At 40.2% G+C, this 26,629-nt stretch overlaps 1 protein-coding gene and 1 pseudogene across 16 annotated transcripts in view; one reads left to right on the plus strand and one right to left on the minus strand.

The window, feature by feature from the left end:
* Window positions 1-24,993, minus strand: part of TNRC6A (trinucleotide repeat containing adaptor 6A) — a 207,413-nt gene extending 182,420 nt beyond the window's left edge. For all 16 annotated transcript variants that reach the window (XR_012000602.1, XR_012000601.1, XR_012000600.1 and 13 more), the window contains exon 1: window positions 24,715-24,993. The gene's annotated coding sequence lies outside the window, so the exon portion shown is untranslated. The remainder of the gene's footprint in view (window positions 1-24,714) is intronic.
* LOC112908320 (5'-AMP-activated protein kinase subunit gamma-1 pseudogene) lies at window positions 12,227-13,404 on the plus strand (annotated as a pseudogene).
* Window positions 24,994-26,629: the final 1,636 nt, after the last annotated feature.

Consider the following 26,629-nt stretch of genomic DNA (forward strand, 5'->3'; position numbering starts at 1 on the left):
TTAAACCATAGGTATATTATGTGTAGGACAAAACACAGTACATAGTAGGTTTGGGACTACTCGTGATTTCAGGCATTCACTGGGGAGTTGGAACATATAACCTGTGGTTAAGGAGAGGCTACTGTATATATCTTTTTTTTAAAGATTTTATTTATTCATTCATGAGAGACACAGAGAGAGAGAGGCAGAAACACAGGCAGAGGGAGAAGCAGGTTCCCCGATCTGATGCAGGACTCGATCCCAGGACCCCAGGATCATGCCCTGAGCCGAAGGCAGATGCTCAACCACCGAGCCACCCAGGCGTCCTGCTACTGTATATATCTTATATTTATATAAAAATGCAAATTTTGCATATAGAGCCATAATTGCCAAAAACAAGAGAGCATCCTATCAGCAAATCAGAAATGGTGACAAGTTCTTGTAAGACAGACTATACAAGGCAAAGTCAGGGCAGAGAAACTTGAGGCTAAACACTCTGGAGGGAAGGCCGCTCTTCCCAATGAAGGCTAGGGGAAATCCAAGATGAGAGGAAACTTTACACACAAAGAATGAAAAAGGTCTCCCAGGGCAGTCCTAGAGGTAATTAAATACAGGGCTGCATTTGGCCTGGCTGAATCAGACAGACATCGCCTTCTGGCTGGCAGCTCCAGGAGGATAAAGTTTCCTGGGTAAAGACCTCAAGACTATTTTTTGAGCAAGAGAAGAAATACTTCTCCTGGGGAAGGGTCTTAATTTGAAAGTGGGCCTGGATGGGGAAGCAGAGCCCTTCTTCACAAGGCCTCAGTAACAACAGGCTGGGGACAAGGAAGAAGGGTTGTCCCCAGCACCTGCCTGCACAACAGCCACATGGTAGCTCTCCAAGGTAGGACACTTCAGAGTACCGATAGGGGCTGCAGAGGAAGGTGAGCGGTGAGCGGTGGCCTGGATAATATTTAGCTACCATGCAGGAGAGAAAATCAGCACTTGGGTCTGGCAGTACATTTACCCCCTGTCTCTTAGAATCTCAAGACTGGCTCCAGAAGTAAGAACAGGGATTCTCGTTTGGACGGATGCTCCAGCTTCCAACACCGCAAAGTCTAGAGAAAGGAAGTGGTGGATTTAAGAAATATTTAAGATACTATGGTATCTCGGGGAAGCCGGGGTGGCTCAGCGGTTGAGTGTCTGCCTTCGGCCCAGGGCGTGATCCTGGGGTCCCGGGATCGAGTCCCATGTCAGGCTCCCTGCATGGAGCCTGCTTCTCCCTCTGTCTGTGTCTCTGCCTCTGTCTCTCTCTCTGTGTCTCTCATTAATAAATAAATAAAATCTTAAAAAAAAAGAAACATAGTATCTAAAAATAACTAGTAAAAGTTATAGTAACTAGTAATTAGTAAAACTTTATTTACTTATGCCTAAGTAAATAAATCTAAGTAGAATTTCCTAAGATTTTACTACTGGAGTTGGGACAGGAAAAAGCTTGATAGTATGTTATGGCTTGACTGGTCCCGAGGGGGTATAGGTGTAGTGTATATCTAGACACTGCCAGGAAGATATCTGTTTAAGGAGATTTAATATAAATCAGGATGGGTCATGCAACAGGCTTCTAGGGTGTTGGTAATACTTCATTTCTCAACGTAAGAATTTTAAGCTTGCTTTATGTTCTTTTTTTCCAGGATGTGTTATATTTCTGTACTTGTGGCATTTTATAAAAAAACATTTAAAAGAAAAAACAGGGGATCCCTGGGTGACTCAGCAGTTTAGCACCTGCCTTCGGCCCAGGGCGCGATCCTGGAGTCCCGGGATAGAGTCCCACATCGGGCTCCCAGCATGGAGCCTGCTTCTCCCTCTGCCTGTGTCTCTGCCTCTCTCTCTTTCTCATAAATAAATAAATAAATAAATAAATAAATAAATAAATCTTAAAAAAAAAAAAGAAAAAACAATAATCAAATTACCATTAGATTCTCAAACCTGGCTGAGCACTAAAAGAATCTGGGAAGGGTTTGAAAAAATACTGATGCTCAGAACACACCCTAGACCAAATAAATTAGAATCTCTGGAATGGAGTCAGGCATCTGCATCCAAGAACCGCTGGACTGGATGAATAAGAATAAAAATAAACAAATTCAACAGGAGGAAACATTAATCACAATCATTGTTAATGGGCTAAATTCTCCATTAAAAGGCGGGAACCTGGGACGCCTGGGTGACTCAGTGGTTGTGCATCTGCCCAGGGCGTGGTTCTGGAGTCCTGGGTTCGAGTCCCACATTGGGCTCCCTGCATGGAACCTGCTTCTCCCTCTGTCTGTGTCTCTGCCTCCCTCTCTCTGTGTCTCTCATGAATAAATAATAAAATCTTAAAAAAAAAAAAAAAAGGCAGGAACCCAAGCAAGATACAAGATCACCAAGATCCACATTTTCTCCATTTCTCAGGTTTCCTATTAGTACAGGCTCTGTTCTCAAATTCCTTGTGGTTATAAGATGGCTGTAGAAATACTGTCCCTATATTCTTTTACATTTGCATAAAGAGGGAACACTCTTGAGTTTGTGCCAGGAACCTCAGCAAAAGTGTCAGGCATCTCTTTCTCTAAGATTTTTAAAATTTATTTATTCATGATAGACAGAGAAAGAGAGAGAGAGAGAGAGAGGCAGAGACACAGGCAGAGGGAGAAGCAGGAGATTTTTTTTTTTTTAAAGACAGAGAGCATGAGGGGCACCTGGGTGGCTCAGTGGTTGAGCATCTGCCTTCGGCTCAGGTTGTGATCCTGCATCAGGCTCCCCAAAGGGAGCTTCTCCCTCTGCCTACGTCTCTGCCTCTCTCTCTGTCTTATGAATAAATAAATAAAATCTTTTTTAAAATTATTTTTAAATTAAAAAAAAAGAAAGTATGAGAGAGCGCACAAGTGGGGGGAGGAGCAGAGAGAGAGAGAGAGAGAGAAAGAATTTCAAGCAGACTCCCTACTGAATGTGGAACCCAACATGAGGCTCCATCCCAGGCCCCTAAAATCATGCCCTGAGCTGAAACCAAGAGTCTGATGCTTAACCAACTGAGCCACCTAGGTGCCTCAGCATCTCTTTTTCCTACTGTGACCATGTGCCAATCACTTATCCTTGAGCCAAACACAATGACCAAGAAGCTTTGATTGGTCAGATCTACTGCAAAGGCATGGGGTGGAGTCAATGCCACCAGAGCTAGTGGGATAAGAGTGTGGCGGAAAAGTAGAACCTCACACAAAACCCAGAAGCTGTTAATAGTAGAGTGATGGAAGCTGGACATTCCAAAAAAAAAAGAAAGATTTTCATAATGTAAATATAGAGTTATGGTATTAGAAAATAGAAAAAAAGAAAATAGATATAAACTACAGAGTGGGATAGTTTCAAAGTGGAGGTTAAGAGATGGAAACTGGTTGGAAAAAAAAAAAACATTCGTCCTTATTGAAACTGTTGCCTGTGGTCTTGGCTATGGTCGAAGAAGGAGCAGCGTCCAAGCTGAGTCAATATTCATGACAACTCGTCCATACAATATCCCCAATATGTATCTGCAGCTCACATTCTTTCTCCACATTTATATACACACTTTCTGGATAACTATTCTGTATATCTGAGAGGCAGCTTAATTATTGAAAGACCATAAACCTGCTCTTTCTCTTAGTTTCTTTCTTTTTTTTTCTCTTGAGTTTCTTCTCTTTGTTAACCCCATCCTCTTAACCAGGGACCTGAGAAAATCTTTCTTTCTTTCTCTCTTTTCCTTCCTTCCTTCCTTCCTTCCTTCCTTCCTTCCTTCCTTCCTTCCTTCCTTCCTTCTTTCCTTCCTTCCTTCCTCCCTCCCTCCCGCCCTCCCTTCCTCCCTTTCTTTCTTTCTTTCTTCTTTCTTTCCTTCCTTCCTTCCTTCCTTCCTTCCTTCCTTCCTTCCTTCCTTCCTTCCTTCTTTCTTAGTAGGCTCCACACCCAGCATGGAGCCTAATACAGGGCTTGAACTCATGACACTGACATTAAGACCTGGGTGGCGCTTAACTGGCTGAGCCTCCTGGGCATTCTCTGGGATCACCTTTTTTTTTTAAGATTTATTATTTATTTATTTGTTTGTTTATTTATTTATTTGACACACACAGAGAGAACACAAGTAGGGAAACGGCAGAGGGAGAAGGAAAAACAGACTCCTTGCTGAGCACCAAGCCCGATGCAGGACTCAATTCCACAATCCTAAGATCATGACTCGAGACAAAATCAAGAGTCTGATGCTCAACCAACTGAGCCACCCAGGCACCCTAGTAATCTGAAAATGCAAATCTGACTATATTTTCCCCTCTGTTTAAAACTTTTGCATCTTTCAATGCTTCCCCCCACCCCACCAATCACCAAAAGCAAAACAGTGTTTCTTAAATTTTCAGTATCTGATAACCACTTATTGGCTGTCTGGAGCATATGCAAACTTCACATTTTAGTAAAAATTAATCAATTTTTAAGTAACAGAATTAAAATAACCTAAAATTAATAATGTTCAAGAATCCCTTGCTGTCCAAATCTATTTATCTCTTGAGTTTGGAAATCAAGTTCATATAGCAAGGGATGAAGTATGATTTGCACATAGTTGGTACCTGAATTTTGGGTAACACGTAGCAAGAGTTTGGATAGAGCAGTCTACCAGCCCTATTAACAAGAAGTGTTTGAATATAGTCAGAGCCTGAATTTTGGAAGAAAGTGTTGAAATTGTGAAAGCAGGATGGTGAGAAATATCAGGTCCATAAAAGGGATACTGTTGTGTGCAATTATTAATGTATATACTTCAGATAAATAAATATATATGTATCTGAATTAATGACAAATTTAACTTACTTTCATTCTACTAAATCCTAGCATTAACTAGGAATTATGGGCTATTAAATAAAGCAACAAACGTTTAGTGGTCCTGACAACAGTTTTGTATAGTTGGATGGGAAGCATACCTAGAAACAGTGGTCAGATTTCTCATCAAAGACCATCTTCATGAACAGCAAAGTCAAAGAACAGATCTTATTCAAAGGTTGCATGGTTTCACTTGGGTGCTAGTTGCAAATAAACTTCTGGTGTTTCTTGTCTGGCTTTAGCTCTGGAAAGAATTTGTTCATCTTTCCTGGCATTGCGTATGGTCATTAAATAGTAATATGTCATTGATTTCTTTCTCCAGAGAATGAAGAAAATCAAGTGTTAGCAAAAAGTCAATGCCTACCAATGAAGCCACTTGCAAAGTTCAATTTCCTGATATCTTATCCTCAGCACTGAATATCCTCAGCACATAATATCCTATTATGTTAGGCTTAAAAGGAGAAGTTCAAGATTTTCAAGCTCCTGACCACAGTGTGTTGACATATCACTTGAAATCAGAGATAACATATCTTCACAAGGCTGATAATGAAAACAAGGACCAGATTTGTGATTTCTGTTCTTTCATGGAGTCATTAATGTCATAAAGAAATTTTATCTCCTCCTCATTTCGATTATTCACATGAGTACCTTCCCCGTGGACAGCCAGCCTGCTTTAGTGTGGAGAAGCAGTTGTAGTACCTGTCATCCATTTCTTCATAAAGCACACAGGAAAGACATATGCTTAGTGACTGTGATGTGATTGTGCTAACAACTTTTACTACTTCTTCGCCCTTTAATTAAGATTAGGATGCATAACTGTTCGTAGTAAGTAAAGTGGTGGGCAATTTAGCACTCAGATATAACTACATATGAGTGGTCAAGGGAGGCTGATGCTAAAAATGGCACAATTCCCCACCCCTTCTCATCCTATCATGTTGTAGCACCCTCCCTAACTGAGTTCGCCATAGGACTTTGCTGTGATCCAGTAGGATGTCAGAGAATGTGACAAGGCAGAGACTTTAAGGAGTGCTTGCATATTTGGGTTGGTTTATTCTTGCTTATGTGCCTTTGCCATAAAAACATGCTTGGGCTAGCCTGTGGAAGGATGTGATACATGGTGTAGAGTTACCCCAGTTGTCCAGATAAGTCTATCCTGGACTAGCCAAGCTGATACCCAGACTATGAAAGAAGCCAGCCCAAAGCAGCAGAGCTGCACATGTGATCCACAGCCCAGTCTGGCTTCATGATCATGTGACCTTTGTAGTCACATAGGGGCTCTGTGTTAAGGCCTCGTGCTTGGTTTAATGTTCTGCTGTACACTGTCTCTAAATTCTTAATAATTTCTCAATAAGGGGCCCTGCATTTTTGTTTTGCACTGAGCTCCACAAATTGTAGCCTGCCTACATCTTATCACTGATACTGCAGTAAGACTAGCTGAGGTGAGAAGAACCACCCTGCTGGCCTTACAGATTCATGAGAGAAATAAATTCTTAGTACTTAAGTGACTGGATTTTGAAGTTGCTTTGCATTATTGTAACAATAGATACTGATACACCAAATCTTTCTTTGCTGGACATGTGGCTGGTCCTCCATCAGCATTATTTCCAATATGCTTCTAATCTGCATCATGTCTCACAAAAATATTATTAGGGAACCCTGGGTGGCGCAGCGGTTTAGCGCCTGCCTTTGGCCCAGGGCACGATCCTGGAGACCCGGGATCGAATCCCACGTCGGGCTCCCGGTACATGGAGCCTGCTTCTCCCTCTGCCTATGTCTCTGCCTCTCTCTCTCTCTCTCTGTGTGTGACTATCATAAATAAATAAAAAAAAATTAAAAAAAATATTATTAGATTAATTGATAAACAGAACTCAAAATTACCAAGTGTATCTTTTTTGTCCATATTTATACTACAGGGATGCAAAGAGCTGGTTTATACCTTTCCCACTAGTGCTTTCACTCAGCTATTAAACAAAAAATTGGCTATCCTCATTATGGTGATAGTTCCACCATATTTGTATGCCACTTGTGTTATGCAGCATACAATCCTGTCATTAGATTTGCTTATGGCTACTTTTGCTTTCTGTCCTGGCATTTTATATGTCCTGAATTTGAGGCTGGCTTTATAAACACAATGACCATAGCATGACTTGCATCTGTTGTTGCTGTCATTTGGCCTTTTTGCATTTAGAAGTAAAATTAATCAATTTCATACCACAAAATATTTTGTACTTAGTCCAGGAAAATCCCCTGGTTGACCAGAGAGGTTATTCTATTTTGGAAGCAACATGAAATCTCTGAAAGCATCATGAAGCTCTCTGACAGTTTTCTAATAGAGTGTACATTGGAGACAAGTAGGATAAATCCCTTTTCAGAAAAAAAAAATCCAGTTTTTAGATATTCATAGCCACATTTTCTATTCACACTTTGCCTTTCAGCTGCTTGGGTGAAATCATCACATTCACATTCACAGATGTACTTGTCCCAACAGATCCTGGAGTCCTGTTTGCTAATTACGCTTCTGAGTTGCGGTGTTTATACTTCTATTTTTATCTTTGCTTTTACACTTCAGTGAACCACTCTTTAGTCATTAATCTATTTTTGATCATCAGAACTGCAACAAAACATAATAGTAACAACAAAAATGCAAATTTTACACACATAAACAATAATATGCAAATGATACAGCTAAAATAAACTATATTCTAGTAACTGAATTTTTTTTTCTAGTAACTGAATTTTAACTACTCTTTGTTAAGAGTCCGACCATTTTGAGCTATCTGCACTCTTGCACCATTATTAGGAACTTAATGGTCCTTGATAATATTTCTTCCTTTTCAAATTTATAATATTCGGAAGCACCTATTTTCCCATTGCTTATGTCACAGAAACTGCCAAACAACTTGGAGATCATTTGTTTTACAGACAAATTGGTCGCATTTTAGAAATACTGACCCAAAAGATAAAGCTGGAACTCTTTGACATGGTATATAAGCCATCCTATGATCTAACTGTTGTTACTAGTGTGAGTGTGCAAGTGTGTAGGTGTAGTATAACAATGACAATAACAACATTTTCTATTTACTGAAGCCTTAAACGACATCAAGTAATCGGTGCTAATCTAAGCATTTCAAGTGGATTCTCTTATTTCAAACTCACAATAACCCTAGGAGCTAGGTACTAGTGTTGTTATTATACATTTACAGAGAGGGAATTATAAATATTATAGATGTACTCGTTCACAATCACAGGAGACTGAGCAGGAATCTGATCCCAGGTTGGTCTGACTCTTAATAATCACGTTGTTTGGCATCCCTTCTTATGACTTCTCCTTTCTGCACTCTCTCACAAACATACACAGCCTCTGTATGTCCCAACCACACCACACTCCTTTCCATTCCTCAGTGGTCTTCCATCTGTGTCTGTGCATATTTTGCTCCCTCTGTCTGGGATGTTCTTTTCTATTTCTTGCCTTGTAACCTTGGTGAACTCTCACTCAACCGTCAGCACCCCATTCAAGAGTCTTCTTTGTAAAGTCTTACATTCCACCCACATTGTAGGATTTTTACCTTGTCTATAACAGCCTACATTTTATTTCTTTCTGTTCTCCAGATAAAGACACAAAAATGTCTAGAGTGACAGCTGAGTTATTAAGAATTACAATATGACAGAACATAATTTACTACATTGTATCTGATTGTTCCCTGGTCTATCATTAGTCGACTCCACTTATTGACTTATGTCTCAATGAATAGGCAATTCCTTACCTTAAAAGTGTTATTCTCAGGTGGTCAGAGAACAGAATTAATTCTCATTGTGTCTGTAATAGCAACTAGTTAACTTCATGAGGCACAGAAAATGTATTCTCTGTTTTACCCTCTCCAATTTACTCTCAGAGTGAGACCCATGATAATAGGTAAAGTTTCTAAAATGACTATCTCTGGTAGATGGTATTACTGTATGGATATTTAGAAAATATAGTTCTATCAAGGTGGCAAGAACGTATCTCCAGGTCTGCTAGTAATTAAGAAAGCTGTAAGTTAATCAGTTATATTCTTTCTGAAGAGAAATTAAAGGTAGTGGCTTGGAGTAATGGTCCCTAAACTCGTTTGAATACTCACTTTGGCAGTATACATTTTGGGCCTACACCTCCACAAATGTATTTACTTATAGTTTATGTCTACATATAATTGTATGGCATTCAGTATATTATAAAACATTCATGACATGGAAACTAAAAGAAAAAAAAAGAAACTAAAAGAAACAAAGTAAGGAATAAATATAATCAGAAGTTCCATTATTTTCTTTCCTTATCCAATGGATTATCTGGTATACCTGCTGGGATATATTTGTACTACTACTGAAGATCAATAGTCTGCAAATCATTTACTTGTCCAGTAAGTATCACCTGAATCCAGATGTTGGGCTCACCCCAGTGATCCCCAGTACCTGGATGGCCTCTGTGGACTCAGGATGCACATCCACTTCTATATACCCAAAGATTCCAATAGCAGGCCCACATATGGGTACCACTAGGTGGCCCACCCAGAATCTCTGGATAGGCTGACCAGTGAAAGGTTTTGCCTGTTGAAGCTAGTGTGTAAAGAGTGGAAAAAGTGCCTACTTCCTTAATTGTGCAGATACCAAGGCAAGACCACAAGGATCATGAAAAATCAAGGAAACATGACATCACCAAAAGAAACTAATAAAACTCCAATAACTGACCCTAAAGAAATGGAGGCCTGTGAACTGTCTGACAAAGAATTCAGAATAATCCTTTTAAAGATATTCTGTGAAATGCAAGAAAACACAGATAAACAACTAAATATAGTTAGGGAAACTACACATAAACAAAATGAGAAGCTCAGCAAGAAAAGAAAACATTAAAAAACAAACACAGAAATCCTAGAGTTGACGAATACAATAACTAAAATGAAGAGATCAATAGAGCTCAACAGCAGACTTGACCAAAGAATTCATGAGCTAGAAGGCCGATTATTTGAAATCACACAGTCAGAGGAGTAAAACGACAAAAAGAATGAGAGTAAAGAAAGCCGACATGAATTCTGTGATATCATTCAAAGAAACCATGTATTACTGGATTACCAGAAGGAGATGAGTGGGGAAAAGAGGTAGAAGACTTATTTAAATAAATAATGGATGTGGGCAACCCTGGTGGACCAGCGGTTTAGCTGGGGATCGAGTCCCACATCGGGTTCCCTGCATGGAGCCTGCTTCTCCCTCTGCCTGTGTCTCTACCTCTTTCTCTCTGTTTCTCTCATGAATAAATAAATAAAATCTTTTAAAAAATGGATGTGAACTTCCCAAATCTGGAGAGTGATTTGGACATCAAAACTTGTAAGTTCATAAGTCACCCTAAAATTTCAGCCCAAAATGATCTTCTCTAAGACACTTTAAAATAAAACTATCTAAAAATCAAAGAAAATGAGAATTTTTAAAGCAGCAAGATTAAGAAAAATTCTCACATATATGGGAACCCCCATAAGGCTATAGAAAATTTTTCAGCAGACGGACGTCTGGCTGGCTCAGCTATTGAATGTCTGCCTTCGGCTCAAGGCATGATCCTAGGGTCCTGGGATCGAGTTCCACATCAGGCTCCCTGCATGGAGCCTGCTTCTCCCTCTGCCTATGTCTCTGCCCCCTCTCTCTCTGTGTCTTTCATGAATAAATAAATAAAATCTTTTAAAAATAAAAAAATAAAGAAAAATTTTCAGCAGAGACCTTGCAGGACAGGAGAGAGTGGAATGATATATTCAGATTGCTGAAAGAAAAAAAAAACTATCAACCAAGAATAATTTACCTGGCGAAGTTATTTTGAGAAATGAAGGAGAGACAAAGCTTTTTCCAAACAAACAGAAGCTGAGGGAGATCTGCCTTACAAGACATGCTGAAAGGAATTCTTGAAGCAGAATGAAAGGACACTAATTAGCAACATGAAAATATATGCAAATATAAAACACACTGGTAAATGTATGTAGTATATAGTATATAGTCAAATTCAGAATACTAATACTATAACATGGTTGTGTGTTAATCACTTAATTATAGTATAAAGGTTTAAAGAATAAAATTACTAAAAGTAATTATTGCTACAATAATATGTTAGTGGATTTACAATATAAATGAGATAAATTGTGATATCAAAAACATAAAATATGAGAGAGGAGTAAGAGTTGAATTTTTGTGTATGATCAAAGTTAAGTTACCATGTTAAAATAGACTGTTAAGTCTATGAGACATTTGATACAATTCTCACGATAACCACAAAACAAAGACCGATGGTAGGCACACAAAAGATAAAGAGAAGAAGACCTATGGAAAATCATCATCTCACAAAAAAAGACAACAAAAGAGGAAGAAAGAAACAAATGAACTACAAAACAACGAGAAGACATAAGACAGCATTAATAAGTACTTACCTATCAATAATTACTTCAAATATCAATACACTAAATTCTCCAACCAAAAGGCATAGAGTGACTGAATGGGTTAAAAAAACACAACCCCCCCCCAAAAAAACCCCCCACAACCCAACTATATGTTTCCTACAAGAGACTCACTTCAGCCTTAAGGACATATATAGTCTCAAAGTGAAGAGGTAGAAAAATATTTCATGCAAATAGAAACCAAAAGAGAGTGGGAGTAGCCATACTTGCATCAGCAAAATAGACTTTAGGTCAGAAATTGTAACAAGAGACAAAAAAAGGTCATTACATAACGATAAAGGGGTTAATTTGTCAAGAGTATAACAACTGTGAATATATATGCACTCAATATCAGAGCAACTAAACGTGTTAAGCAAATACTAACAGATCGGAAGGGAGAAATAACACTACAATAATAGTAGGGACATCAGTAGCTCACAAAAATGGACAGATTATCTAGGGAGAAAATCAATTAAGAAACATTTGACTTGAACTATACCTTAGCCCAAATACATTCCACCCTACAGAATACACATTTGTCTGAAGCACACACAGAGCATTCTCTAGAATAGATATGTTAGGTCACAGAACAATTTTTAGCAAATGTAAGATGATTGAAATCATACCAGATGTCTTTTCTGACCACAATGGTATGAGAACTAGAAGTCAAGTACAAGAAGAAAACTGGAAAATTCACAAATGTGTGGAAATTAAACAACATACTCGTGAACAACCACTGAGTCAAAGAAAATATCAAAGGGGAAATAAAAAAATATCTCAATACAAAGGAAAATGGAAACACAACACACCAAACTTATGGGATGCAGCAAAAGCAATTCTAAGAGGAAAGTTTAAAGCAATAAATGCCTTCATGGAGAAAAAGGAGAGCATGCTTCCTAGAGCAAAAGAATCCAGTCAGTGTTTCTTGCAAAGGAGATGGTCACTTCTTGGGATAGCTTCCAGCTATGGAAAATGAGTATCCTCAAGGGACCCCGGAATCCAACCATAGCATGTACTCTACTTTGATGAAGTCTCATGACAGCTATGACATGATTCCCAAAAGCTCCGATTTGTTTATATTTAATATTTCTCTGTAGGTGAAGAAAGCTTTTTTTTTTCTTTCCTTCTTTGGCAACTAATGGTATCTGAGCTGTGCCTTTGTGGGAAAGTAAGAAGCAAGGTTTTGTGGGCATGCTGGCCATCAAGAATTTTTCACCAATCTCCTGCACAACTACTAATCAACCAGGAGGTATACCTAGTGGAGGGAAGTATACCTACATGACTTCTTTAATCCCCTGTCTGCATTGCTTCTAATGCCAGCTTGTTTGATGCTGTCTCTTCATTAATTCAAAATAAGATCCATAGGCTGCCAGTAATTGACCTGGAACCAGGCAACACCTTATATATATCCTCACTTATAAACACATTCTCAAGTTCTTCAAATTGTTTGTTCACGGAGTTTCCCAAGCCAGAGTTCACATCTAAGTCTCAGGAAGACCTGCAGATTAGAACCTAGGCCAACACTGTTATGGGCCACACTACCACCTCTGTCTACATGGCTCTGGACATTTTGTACAGCACTGATGCTCAACCCTGCCAGTGGTAGATGAGAAAGAGCGTGTGCTGGACATCCACTCCAAGTTTTATGTTATTGACTTGGCAGCAGCAAAGACCTACAATAACCTAGATATGTCAGTGACCAAAGCTCTACAATGTTGATCACATTGCTTTCAATGTGTCCTTGAGGTGCCAGGATAAGTCAGTCAGTTAAGCATCTGACTCTTGGTTTCAGCTCAGGTCATGATCTCAGGGTTGTGAGATTGAGCCCTGCAACAGGCTCCTTGCTGAGTTGGAATCTGCTGGAGATTCTTTCCCCTTTTCCTCTCTCTTCTCTGCTCCTACTGCCACTCACGTGTATGTGCACTCTCTCTCTAAAATAAATAGATAAATAAAATCTTTAAATATGTCCTCAATGCTATTTCATGAGACCCTGGAGACCATCTCTGGTGGAGAAGAGGTTAATTCGTGGAAACAGATTTGCCTGTGTGTAGTGGTGGATAAGAATGATGCAGTCAAGGAAATTGTATCACTAACTGACATCCTTCAGGCCTTGGTGCTCACAGGCAAAGACAAAAACTCCTAAAGTGGGGAAAGAGGTCAGACAGCAACAGGGGATAAGCCTGACTCACTACCCACCCTGGGAATCACAGATGAAATCTTGAGAGAACTGTTACTATTCCCTGCTCAGGAGACCCCAACTCTTCTACCTGGAAGCTGGGGAAGGTAAGGGAAGAGGAAAGAGAATGGATTTTAAGGGGTCCTTATCCTCATAACACTCTTGAGAAAAACTTTCAGCCTAACCCAGCGTAGTCCCTATCCTCCCAGACATAGTCCCTTTTCTTTTTTTAAATTTTTTTTAATTTTTATTTATTTATGATAGTCAAAGAGAGAGAGAGAGAGAGGCAGAGACACAGGCAGAGGGAGAAGCAGGCTCCATGCACCGGGAGCCCGATGTGGGATTCGATCCCGGGTCTCCAGGATCGCGCCCTGGGCCAAAGGCAGGCGCCAAACTGCTGCGCCACCCAGGGATCCCCATAGTCCCTTTTCTGAGCAAACTATGGGTTCCGTGACCCTGAGAAAAATTCTGATTTCTAAGGTGATTCTCAAATTTCACCCAGCCCTGTGAACTCTGCCTCTGACTCCACCCTAAGACAATAGCACAACAAAGCACTTCATAAAGGTATTTTTATTCATCCTGCTTCATGCTGTATGGGAGAAGGTAAACCCAAGTTTAGTGACATTTCTTCCCCTAACAGGAATGGAGAGGATGGAGGGGAGGGGAGGTCTTTGGGTTCCTGTGCTGTATACATATGAAGGGGAAGGAGTTAGGTGGAGAAGGAGGGCAAAGCGGTTAGCTGAGGTTATTGCTTTTCATGGCAATCCTGATTAAAAGGACAGGAACCTAAAACAACATCAAAAAAAGAAAAATCACAAATAAAAGACCTAACGTTACCCCTTAAGGAACTAGAAAAAGAACAAACTAAACCCAAGGTTAGCAGAAAGAAGGAAATAATAAAGATCAGAACAGAAATAATTGAAATAAAGGAAAAACAATAGAGAAAATCAACTAAATTAACAGCTAGTCTTTTGAAAAGATAAACAGATTGACAAATCTTTAAATGGACAAAGAAAAAAAGAGAGGACCCAAATAACTAAAATCAGAAATGAAAGAGGAGGTATTACAACTGATACCACAGTAACCCAAATGATCATAAGAGACTACTATGAACAATTACATGCCAACAAATTGGATAATCTAGGAAAAAATGGATGAATTCCTAGAAACATACAACCTATCAAGACTGAATCATGAAAAAAAAAAGACTGAATCATGAAGAAATAGAAAATTTGAACAGACCAAAAATAAGTAAGGAGACTAAATTGATAATTTAAAACCTCCCAAGAGAGAAAAGCCCAGCACCAGATGGCTTCAATGGTGAATTCTAAGAAATATTTCAAGAGGAATTAACATCAATCCTTTTCAAACTCTTCCCAAAAACTGAAGAAAAAGGAACATTCCCAAACTCATTTTATGAGTCCAGCATTACTCTGATACCAAAGCCAGATAAAGACAACGTAAGAATAGTAAACTACAGGTCAATATTCCTAATGAATATAGATATAAAAATTCTTTTTTTTTTTAAACAGAAGTTTTTTTTTTTTAATTTATTTATGATAGTCACAGACAGAGGAAGAGAGAGGCAGAGACATAGGCAGAGGGAGAAGCAGGCTCCATGCACTGGGAGCCCGACGTGGGATTCGATTCCGGGTCTCCAGGATCACGCCCTGGGCTAAAGGCAGGCGCCAAACCGCTGCACCACCTAGGGATCCCTGGATATAAAAATTCTTATCAAAATACTAGCAACATGAATTCAACAGCATAATAAAATGATCATACAACGTGATCAAGTGAGATTCATTCCTGGGTTACAAATCGATAAATGTGATGTACAGTAATAGAATGAAAGATAAAAATAATATGATCATCTCAATAGAGGGAGAAAAAAGTATTTGACATAACTCAACATCCTTTCATAATAAAAACAAATTGGGTATAGAAGGAACATACCTCAACATAATAAAGGTCCTATATGATGAACCCACACCATATTCAACAATGAAAGGTTGATTTCTCACTAAGATCAGGAACAAAAGAAAGGTGCTCACTCTTAATACTCCTGTTCAAGATAGTACTGGAAGTCCTAGCCAGAGGAATTATGCAAGAAAACAAAATAAGAGGCATCCAAATCAGAGAGAAACAAGTAAAATCATCTTTGCAGATGTTATGATCTTATACATAGAATATCCTAAAGACTCCACAAAAAAAACCCATTAGAACTAATAAATGAATTCTGTAAGATTGCAGGATACAGAAACAAACTTATAAAAATCCAATTGCATTTCTACACAGTAGCAGCAAACTATCTGGAAAAAAGTCCCATTTAAAATGCATCAAAAATAATAAAATACTTAGGAATACATTTTAAACAAGGAGATGGGGGATCCCTGGGTGGCGTAGCGGTTTCACGCCTGCCTTTGGCCCAGGATGCGATCCTGGAGACCCGGGATCAAATCCCACGTTGGGCTCCTGGCGCATGGAGCCTGCTTCTCCCTCTGCCTGTGTCTCTGCCTCTCTCCCTCTCTCTGTGACTATCATAAATAAATAAAAATTAAGAAAAAAAAGATAATGGTTTAAAAAAATAATGAAAAAAATTAAAGAGGACAAAAACAAATACAATATATCCCATGTACATGGGTTGGAAAAAATTATTGTTATTAAAATATCTGTACTACCCATCTGTAGATTCAATGTAATCCCTATCAAAATTTCAGTTGCCATTTTTTTACAGAAATAGAAAAAACAATCCCAAAATGTAGATAGAAGCACAAAAGACTCTGAATAGCCAAAGCAATCCTTAGAAAGAAGAACAAGGCTGGAAGAACAAAATGTACTTCTTGATGTCAAGATTTATTACAAAGTTGTAGTAATCAAAACAGTATGATACTGGCATAAAAGCACGTATAAACCAATGGAATAGCATTGAGCACCCAGGAATAAACCCACGCATACATGAGAAAGAAGCCAAGAATACTTAATGGGGAAAGGATAAGCTCTTCAATAAATGGTGCTGAGAGGGAACACCTGGGTGGCTCAGTGGTTGAGTATCTGCCTTTGGCTCAGCGTATGTTTCTGGAGACCTGGGATCGAGTCCCGCCTGCTTCTCCCTCTGTTTATGTCTCTGTCTTTGTCTCTCATGAATAAATAATTAAAGTTTTTTTTTTAATGGTGCTGAGAAAACTGGATATTTACATGCAAAAGGATGAAATTGGATCCCAGTCATACACAACTCACAACTGAAATGGATTAAAGACTTAAATGGGGGAAGCCCTGGTGGCCCAGTGGTTTAGGGCCACCTTCGGTCCAGGGTGTGATCCTGGAGACCCTGTGTCTCTGCCTCTCTCTGTGTGTCTCATGAATAAATAAATAAAATCTTAAAAAAAAAAAAAAGACTTAAATGGAAGGCCCAAAACTATGAAATGTACCAGAATAAAATGCAAGGGAAATGCTCCTGGACTTTGGTCTTAGTAACAATTCTTAGGATATGACAACAACGTATAAATAACAAAAGCAAAAATCAAAGAGTGGAATTACATCAAACTTAAAAGCCTCTGCATAGCAAAAGCAATAACCAGCAAAATGAAAAGGCAACCTATAGAATAGGAAAAAATATTTGCAAATCATCTGTTAGGGTTTTTTTTTTAATATTTTATTTATTTATTCATTAGAGACACACAGAGAGAGACAGAGAGAGAGGCGGAGACACAGGCAGAGGGAGAAGTAGGCTCCCTGCAGGAGCCCGATGCAGGACTGGATCCCAGGACCCCAGGATCACGCCCTGGGGCAAAGGCAGGCACCAAACCGCTGAGCCACCCAGGGATCCCTCTGTTAGGGGTTAATACCCCAAATACACGAGAACCTCCCATAAGTCAATAGAAAACAAAATCTGATTAAAGGATTTGAATAGACATTTTCCCCAAAGAAGACATACAGACAGCCAACAGGTATATGAAAAGATGCTTGGGGCAGCCCGGGTGGCTCAGCGGTTTAGCGCCGCCTTCAGCCCAGGGCATGATCCTGGAGACCCTGGATGGAGTCAGCTCCCTGCATGGAGACTGCTTCTTCCTCTGCCTGTGTCTCTGCCTCTCTCTCTGTGTGTCTCTCATGAATAAATAAATAAAATCTTAAAAAAAAAAACAACCCACAATCAGATACCATCTTATACCTATTAGAATGGCTATTACCAAAAAAGGCAAGAGATAAGTGTTGGGGAGGGTGTGGAGAAAGGGAGTCCTAGTGTACTGTCGGTGGGAATGCAAATTGGAAGAGCCACTCTGGAGAAGAGTATGGAAGTGCCTCAAAAAATTAAAAATAGAACTACCATATGATCCAGTAATCCTGCTTCTTGGTACATATTTGATGGAAATGCAATCAATATTGAAGAGATATGTGCACCCTCATATTCACTGCAGCATTATCCACAATAGCCAAATCATGGAAACAGCCTAAGTGTCCACTGATGGATGAATGGGTAAATAAGCTGCGTTATTTATTCAACTATAAGAAAGAATGAAATCCTTCATTTTGTGACAATATGGACGGACCGTGGGGGCATTATGATAAGTGAAGTAAATCAGACAGGGAAACACAAATACAGTGTATTCTCCCTTACATGTGGAATCTAAAAAAATATGAACTCATAGAAACAGAGAGTAAAATTGTGGTTGCTGGGGTCTGGGAGGCAGGGAAAATTAGGGAGATGTTGGTCAAAGAGTATAAACTTCTAGCCATAAATTCTGGGAATCTAATGTACAGCATGATGACTATAATTAACAATACTATATTATATTACTGAAAGTTGTTAAAAGAGTAGATCTTAAATGTTATCAGCACAAATACAAAAACAAAATCATAAGAGAGAATGGAAGTGTTTACTAACTATTGTGGCAATCACTTCACAATATATGTGTGTATCAAATCATTACATTGTACAACTTACACCTAAGTTGCTTATATGTTAATATGTCAATACAGCTGGGGAAAAAAAGAAAATCAATATAAGTCACTATACTAAAAGAATAAAAATAGGAAAATCATTTTATTATCTCAAAAGACACAGAAAAATGTTTGATAAAGTTCAAAGACCATTAATGGTTAAATGAAACCAAGCAAAGGAGAAATAGGAATTTTCTTAATCTGATAAACACACACACACACACACACACACACACACACACACACAACTCTAAAAAACCCCTTCAGCAAATATGTTACCTGTGTAATGTTGAATGTTTTCCCTTTCAATCAAAATGAGACAAGAATTGCTTTCACCATTTCTATTATATTGTATTAGAGGATTTATCTGGTACAATGAGGCAACAAAAAGAAATTAGAAGGTATAAGGAGTGGAAAGGAATAAAACCAGCTTGCAGAAAATGGTTTAGCAGTTTCTTGTACAGTTGAACTGAGGCATACTCTATGACCCAGCATTTTCACTTCTGGGTATATATCTAGAGGAATTCTTGCACAAGGACACAAGACATGTACAGGAATGTTCCTAGCAACGTTATTCATACTACTCCCAAACTGGGGGTGTAGCAAAGTTATTCATAATACTTCCAAACGGGGTGGGGGGAGGTGAACCAAATACCCACCAAGAGTAGAATGGATAGATTGTAAAACATTCATGTGGTTGATTACTATATGCCAATGAAAATGAATGAATCATAGCTACAAATATAGACATGAATGAATGTCAAAAATAAAAATATCAAGCAAAATACATGCCACAGAAAAATGTCTGTCTTGTGATTACATTTACAATACAACTCACAAAGTTGGAAAAACTAAGTAATACATTGCTTAGGGATGCATCCACATGCGGGGAAAAAAACATCAAAAAAATTGTGACAAAAGCCAAGATAGAAGTCACCTCTAGGGAAGAATGAAGAAGGATGTTTTTGGGAAGTTTCTAAGGTAGGAGGTGGTTGTTATGAGGGTATTTTTATTCTTTAAGCCATACCATATATATATATATATATATATATATATATATATATATATATATATATATGGCTTAAAGATACACACATATATTATATATGCTCATGTGGGATATATTTCACTATAAAGGTTTTTTCAAAAGCAATTCCCTTTAGGTCTAATTACCAGTTTACAAAGACTATAAAGGATAGTGGAACATACTAAATGATACCATGAGTAAACAATCAGTGAAGTCTAGACTTTGGGAAAATCTAGAGAACAAATCATCTTATTTCTTCAATACATCTTGTTTCTTCTCTCTCTCTCTCTCTCTCTCTCTCTCTAATAAATAAATAAATAAACCTTCAAAATGTCAAGGGGGAAAAAAGACATGAAGAAAAACCCTATAACTTACACAACACTTAAGAGGCATAGTCACTAATTGCCATGTGTGGACCTTATTTGTATACTCATCAAACAAACAAATTACAAATTAAATTATATGCCAGTTGCAGATATCTGAGCACAAATTGGTTATCTGATGATAATAAGGATTAATTCTTGATTTTATTGGGATGTGGTGATGGTGCAGTGGTTATGGTTAAAAAGGGAGTCCTTGTCTTTTAGAGGTCGATAATGAAAAATTTGTGGATGAAATTACATCAGCCTAAGATTTGACTCAAAACAATCCTGGGTTTGAAGGATGGTATAAAGAAAACAAAATCGGCCATGAGTTGAAAATTATTAAAGTTTATGATGGTATACTGGGTTTCACTAAAGTTAAACATGTTTGAGAGCCTGTATACTAAAAATAAAATAAGATAAAAACCAGGGCAAAAAATAGGGTTCATTTTGGTATTCATTACCTTCTCACCTTGCCCAGAATAGCACCATTTTTCTTCCACAGGACAATCTAGATATCTAGATCTGTGGTTCTCAATCTTTTTTTTTTTTTTGAAGTAGGCTCCATGTCCAGCATGGAGCCCAATGCGGGGCTTAAACCCTGACATCAAGACCTAACCTGAAAAAAAAAAAAAAAAAAAAAACAACCTAACCTGAGATCAAGAGTCTTAACGAACTGAACCACCCAGGCACCCCTGTGCTTCTCAATCTTTAATGAGCTTACAAGTCGGAAAGATCTTGTTAACATTCAGATTTGGATTCAGAAGATCTGAAGTGGGGTCTGATATTCTGCATTTCTAACAAGCTCACAGGTGATGCTGATGCAGGATTCCCTTCAAGAACACAGTCTTTCACCTCTTCATAACCTCTCTTCCACTGGCCTTCTACCACTTACTCATTCTCCATCATTCCATCCTGGTCCCATTCCCAATCTGGCCCAGCTTAGATTCTATGGCTCAGCTTTACAATAACTCCCTTGTAACCACCTTCAACATCCCTGCCCTTTTCTCTTCTTTGGAATTTTTCTGATAAAACTTCATTGTGATGGCACTCTACCATCTCCAAGCGCTTAAACCCAAGCACTTAAATGATACTGGAGGAAACGTCCCAGTACATGCTCTTTTTTTTTTTTTTTTTTTTTTTTTGGTGCAGTACATGCTCTTAATGGGCACTCTGCTTTACCCAGCTACCCCGGCTCCTTTTTTTTTTTTTTTTACAATGCTTATTTCTCCCTCTCCAATAGGACCATCTTATATGTCCTCTTCTTTCCTCTTCCTGTCTCCTCTTCTGCTGATGACCTTGCCTTATACTTCACTGTGAAAATAAAAGTTGACAGATAGCAAGTGCTTTGTCTTCCCAACACCACATCTACAAGCTTTTGTGTATCTGCTACATTTTTTCTCATTATCCCCTCCTATAAAAAATAAAAATCTGTCATCACCTATTCATTCATACACAGTTTGGATCCCATTCCCTCTCTCTCTTCCAGCTGGACTACTCCGATAGTTTACATAATCTAGAGCCTTCTAATTTTTTTTTAAAGCAAATGTAAAATCAAGACCGTTTCCCTGACTCTGACCCATTTCTAAATACTGCCTAATTTCTATTATCTCTTTCACAGTTTGTTTACCTTCATTCACTCCTTAACCCACTCCAATTTGGTCTCCATCCTCACCACTCCACCAAAATTGCTCTTGTCAAAGTCTTCAGCTACCTCCACGTTTCCAAGTCAAACAGACACTTTTCTGCCCCTTAATTTACTCAGTGTCTCAGCAATATTTGACCCAGCTGATAGCATATTTGACTTTTTTCTGCCATTCCTACTCCTGTTCCCCACTGCAAACATCCTGATCCTCATCTAGTCTTTTTGCTTTAGGAAATAGTATCACCAACCTAGGAAGCTTCTTTAATATGTCCTTTTTATTCAACCCCTATCACATCCAACATCAAGGCTTGATTTTTGTTTTTGTTTTTGTTTTTTGACCTCTTAAGAATTTTTCTAATCTGTCCACTCTGGTTCCATCCACTGCAGTTACATTAAGCTAAATTGTCTCCCATTTCCCAAACAAGCCACCTACTTCCTTGCCTCAGGGCCTTTGTATATGCTGTTGCCTTGCCTGGAACACTTAAACACATTCTGACTTCCATATGGCTCAAATTTCATTCTACGGTAACTATCTCAAAAGTCTTCCTAGACTCCAAGCTATTCCCAGATAATCCTGTGAGAAAAGGAGGAGACATTTCTATACCACATTCTAGATACGCTCCTGATCTGTGGCCAAAACAGATGCTCAGACTCCTACTTGTTCTAATCAGAACATAAAGTTTGATAAACGACCAAGTTTAAGTTCATTTCCAACCATAGCAAAATTGGCTTCAAATTTCCTCCTGGCTTTCGGTTCCTCCCATAGTAGAGGAAGACAGTATCCAGCTTATAATTTTGAATTCATGTTGTACACTGGAAACAAACAGAATCCAATATTTTGTACCTCCTCTGGTTAAGAGATCTATTTCTCTATTCCTTGAATCTGGTCTTGACCATGTAACTTGTCTACGTCAATGGAACACTAGCAAACGTGTAACAGGTGGATGTTTGTAGGGCACCTGGGTGGCTTAGTCAGTTAAGCATCTTCAGTTAACTGAAGTGCCTTCAGTTCAGGTCATGATCCCAGGGTCTTGGGATCAGGTCCCACATCCGGCTCCCTGCTCAGCAGGAAGTCTGCTTCTCCCTCTACTCCTCCCTCCTGCTTGTGCGCATGCATGCCCACATGCTCTCTCTCTCAAATAAATAAATAAATACATTTTTAAAAATCTTTAAAAATATATTGTAAAGTGCTTGTGTGTTGGGGGGCTCCCTTTCCCTTGTTGCTTTTGGAACCCAGCTGTCATGTGAAGAGGACTGGGCTAGCTTGCTAGATATGGAGACACATGGCCCGGCCAATTTCAATTGCTCCCGCCCATCAACGAAAATGTACATGAGATCATCTAAGATCAGCCACCGTCAGCCAGTGTGCCAGCTGACTAGCTACATGAGCGAACTCATGCAAAAAGTACTGTCCAGATGATTCCACCTGCAATTGCCAACTCACGGCATATGGAACTATAAATGAGTGTTGTCTTGAGCACTACATTTCAGTGTGGTCTATAATGCAGCAAAAACTAACCGATACACCTCTTGAAGAAGTCTTTTGGTACTGCAGATCCAATTATGCCACTTCCCTACTAAAAATGCTATAATGGTTTTTTCATTGATCCTGGGATACAACCCAAGTCACTTTAGCAAGGCCTACAAGAGACGCACATAGTCTGGATGGCCTCATCTCCTGTTACGGTCCCACTTACACTGTGCTCAGCCCATTGGCCTCCTGATGCTCCTCGAGTGGTCCCAGCACTTTCCAACCTCGAGTTTCTCACACATGCTATTCCCTCTTTCTGGAGTGTTCCTCCTGCCTCTTTATCTGTTTGACTTCCTACTCCTCTCTCAGGTTACATCTTAAGTATTACATTGGCAGAGGCTGGGACTCCTCCCCCAACTGAAGTACGTCTCCAGTTACATATTTTCATTGCACCCTACTATTCCTTTTAGCAAATACCTTGATTTGAAATAATATATTGTCCCAACAGAATGTCTCTGTTTTGTTCACAAATATAGCCCTGAACTTTGCATATTACCTGTCACATAGTAATGTGGATGGGTTTAATTTTTCTTTTTTGGAGGCAGTTTATCACAGTAGTTAACTGTGCAGGCTCTGGAGAAAAGCTGCCTGGGCTCAAAACCTAGCTCTATCACCTAGAGTGATAGACCTATCACTCTATTAGGTTCGTTGAGTGACCTAACGCGAACCGCTTTGTGCCTCAGTTTGCCCATTTCTAAATTAGAGATAAAAATAGCACCTGCTCATTGAGTTCTTGGGTGGATTGTGCTCATTGTTCATTATTTCTTGCTGAGCAGGTGTCAGCACACCTGGGTAACAATGAATCAGAAACTTCTGACATAGCCAACATCTCCTTCCTATGTAGTAAGTATGGTCACTGCCATGATTAAATTTACATGTGTCTTCCCCATGGCTAGTTTCTCAGCCAACCCTCTGTCTCATCCTGCAAAGGTGCGGCCTCACACTCAGAGCCAGATCTCAGAGATGCGTAGAGCCCCTAATCCTTGAGCACTGACTGGATTTTGGCTCCTGTTTTAAGACCTGATTTCTCCCACAGAGCCAGACATTTGGGGTCAGAGGGCAATGTCTCCTGACTGCTGTTCACTGCCCCTCCTATCACTTGATGGTCCACTAGCTGAGTGGGGATCTGGAGCCCACAAACATCCACCCGAGAAACAGCTCTGATGGCTCCAAGAAACAGATCAGTCACCCTTTAACACAGATGCGCACGCACACACATATATGACAGGAACCAGGCCATCTACAATGTATTAGCGAGGAAAACATTTTGGAAGGGATGGTTAATACATTTGCAATCACCAAGTCCTCAGAGGCTTTCTTTCAGGTTCTGGACAGAAAGAATGTAAGATCTAGGTACCCCCCAAAAAATCATTTTAAAAGGCGAGAGGAGCAGACCTCCTAAGAAAAGCAGCGGGAGACAGAAAGTGGGGGAAAATAGGAGTGGAAGAGGGAGAGGGCAGGTAAAAAAAAAAAAAAACGGACTCAAAGGAGCAAGGTTGAGGGAGGAGAGACAAGGGAAAGAGGCAGGCTGGAGGGGGAGAAGGGGAAAGGGATGGAGGACCTCCTTCCACCCCAGCACAACGTAACCAGCACAGCTCCGCTTCCCAGGAAGGCTGCGGATGTCTGGCCGACCGACCAAGAGCTGCAGCTCCCTAGAGCCGGCAGGCACTTTCCTCCCAACGTGCCCAGTGCCCAATGAGGGTGCCCTGTGCATGCTAATGAGCCAGTCTAGGGCAGCTTCACAAATAATTGCTCAAAGTGCTCAGTAACTTACCAGGCTGGGAGTCAGTGGGCTGCAGAATGATGGGGCACAGCTCCTGGGGGACGCCCCAGCAGAGGGGGCCTGGTCTCCAGGTACCCGGTGCTCACAGGTTAGTGCCTGCAAGATGACGGGTTTTCCATTCAGTCGGGCACCAACCCAAAGGTAGGGAGAGCCAGACCAAAAGGCAAAAGAGAGGAGGGGAACCTGCTTGTGTTTTTGTATTTAAATTGTTTTTGAGCCCACGTAGCCCTGGGAGTCACATGCTGCCTCCAACATCACCGGAGTCATCACATGATACAGGTCCCCCATCATGTGATAAGACAATTCTGCTTAACTTCGGCCCTCCCCAGCCCCCACCCCCACCTCATAGACTGACGGACAAAGTGCTTCTGGAGGAGCCCCCCCTCCACGCAAAAATCCGTGGTGGAGGGAGGGATGCAGATGGAGAACGCTCAGAGCCCACGCAACGCTAAGATCTTGATGAATACTTAATACGCCTTTCTCTCTCTCCTCCTAAGCTACTGCGACTTGGAGCCGTGCCAGCCTCATTTGAATTCCAGCCTTTGTGAATAACTCAAGTGTCGCCACTGTCGCCCCAGCAATTGCAGGGCGTTTGAGCTCACACCATCCTGCCTCGTTCTGGAAAGCCCAGCTAGGCTGCCTCCCCGCCCGGCAGCTTCCATGCTCACCCAGCAGCGGGAGAGGGGCGGAGGTGGGAGCCTGCGCCCGCTGAACCTTCTAGGCTCCCCCCCCACCCCCACCCCAGCTGCAGTAAGAGTCAGGTGGGGCCCGTCTGGCTCTCTGATTAGGCTGTCTCCTCTTTACTTGGTGATCATAGTTCTGCTCTGTCTGCAAGAGCTCTCTCTCTCAATCTGCCCCTGTGCATGCGTTTCTGGGTTTCTCTCCTTCACCAGGATACAGTTGAACACATCTGGCTTCGAGATATGTTGAGCTCGTTTCCCGCCATTGCAGTAACTTCCTTTTCTCATTTATTCACTCTAACAACCTTTTGTTAAATAAGCATTTTTGTAGAGCACGCACCACGTTGCAGGTCTTGTGCTGGGTGGTGAGCAGGAGAAGGGGTGGGAAGAGAGGTTGAAAAGAAGCATAAAGTGAGGGGTCTCTGTTCCTGTTCTTCAGGTGATGCTATCTGTGAGAGGCAGCAGGAACACACCAAGGGAGCAGATGCACATTTCAGAGTCACTCAAACTCGGGCATGAGTCTGTCTACACCTGGATTTCAACTCTACCTCCAGCCTCCCTACCTTCCATTCTGCCCAGTAGAGAAAATGGACTCTAGTCACTTCCAAATAAACGCCTCTGGGTGATTTTTCTCTGCTTCAGATTTAAAGCAAGTGACATTAAATATTTTTCTCTTGGGGGATCCCTGGGTGGCTCAGGGGTTTAGCGCATGCCTTCGGCCCAGGACGTGATCCCAGAGTCCTGGGATCGAGTCCCACGTCGGGCTCCCTGCATGGAGCCTGCTTCTCCCTCTGCCTGTGTCTCTGCTTCTGTGTGTGTGTGTGTGTGTGTGTGTGTGTGTCTTATGAATAAATAAATTTTAAAAAAATAAATAAAATAAAAATTTTCTCTGTTGCTGTCCATCCTGGGGTTGACACTAAGCTCTGATACTCCAATGAACTAGTAAACTGTGTGGACCACTTTCCTTAGAAGGAGATAGATAGTGATTCACTGTCACCTTGCAATTTGGGGGCGAGGTCCAGCAAAAGACGATTATATCTTAAGGCCAGATGGGCAGCAGTGTAAAATGCCTCTGAGAGGAGCCTGCTCCAAATAAAAAAAGTTTTGTTCTATACTGTCTCATATAGTAATGCAGAGAAGGTGTCTGTGGCACACACAGTTGATTGCTTAACCTTGATGGAGTTTACACAATGTGCTACTTTGTTTCCTGCATGTGGGAGAATGGG

This window comes from Vulpes vulpes, chromosome 3, assembly GCF_048418805.1.
Source record: "Vulpes vulpes isolate BD-2025 chromosome 3, VulVul3, whole genome shotgun sequence".
In the NCBI taxonomy this organism is placed as follows: domain Eukaryota; kingdom Metazoa; phylum Chordata; class Mammalia; order Carnivora; family Canidae; genus Vulpes; species Vulpes vulpes.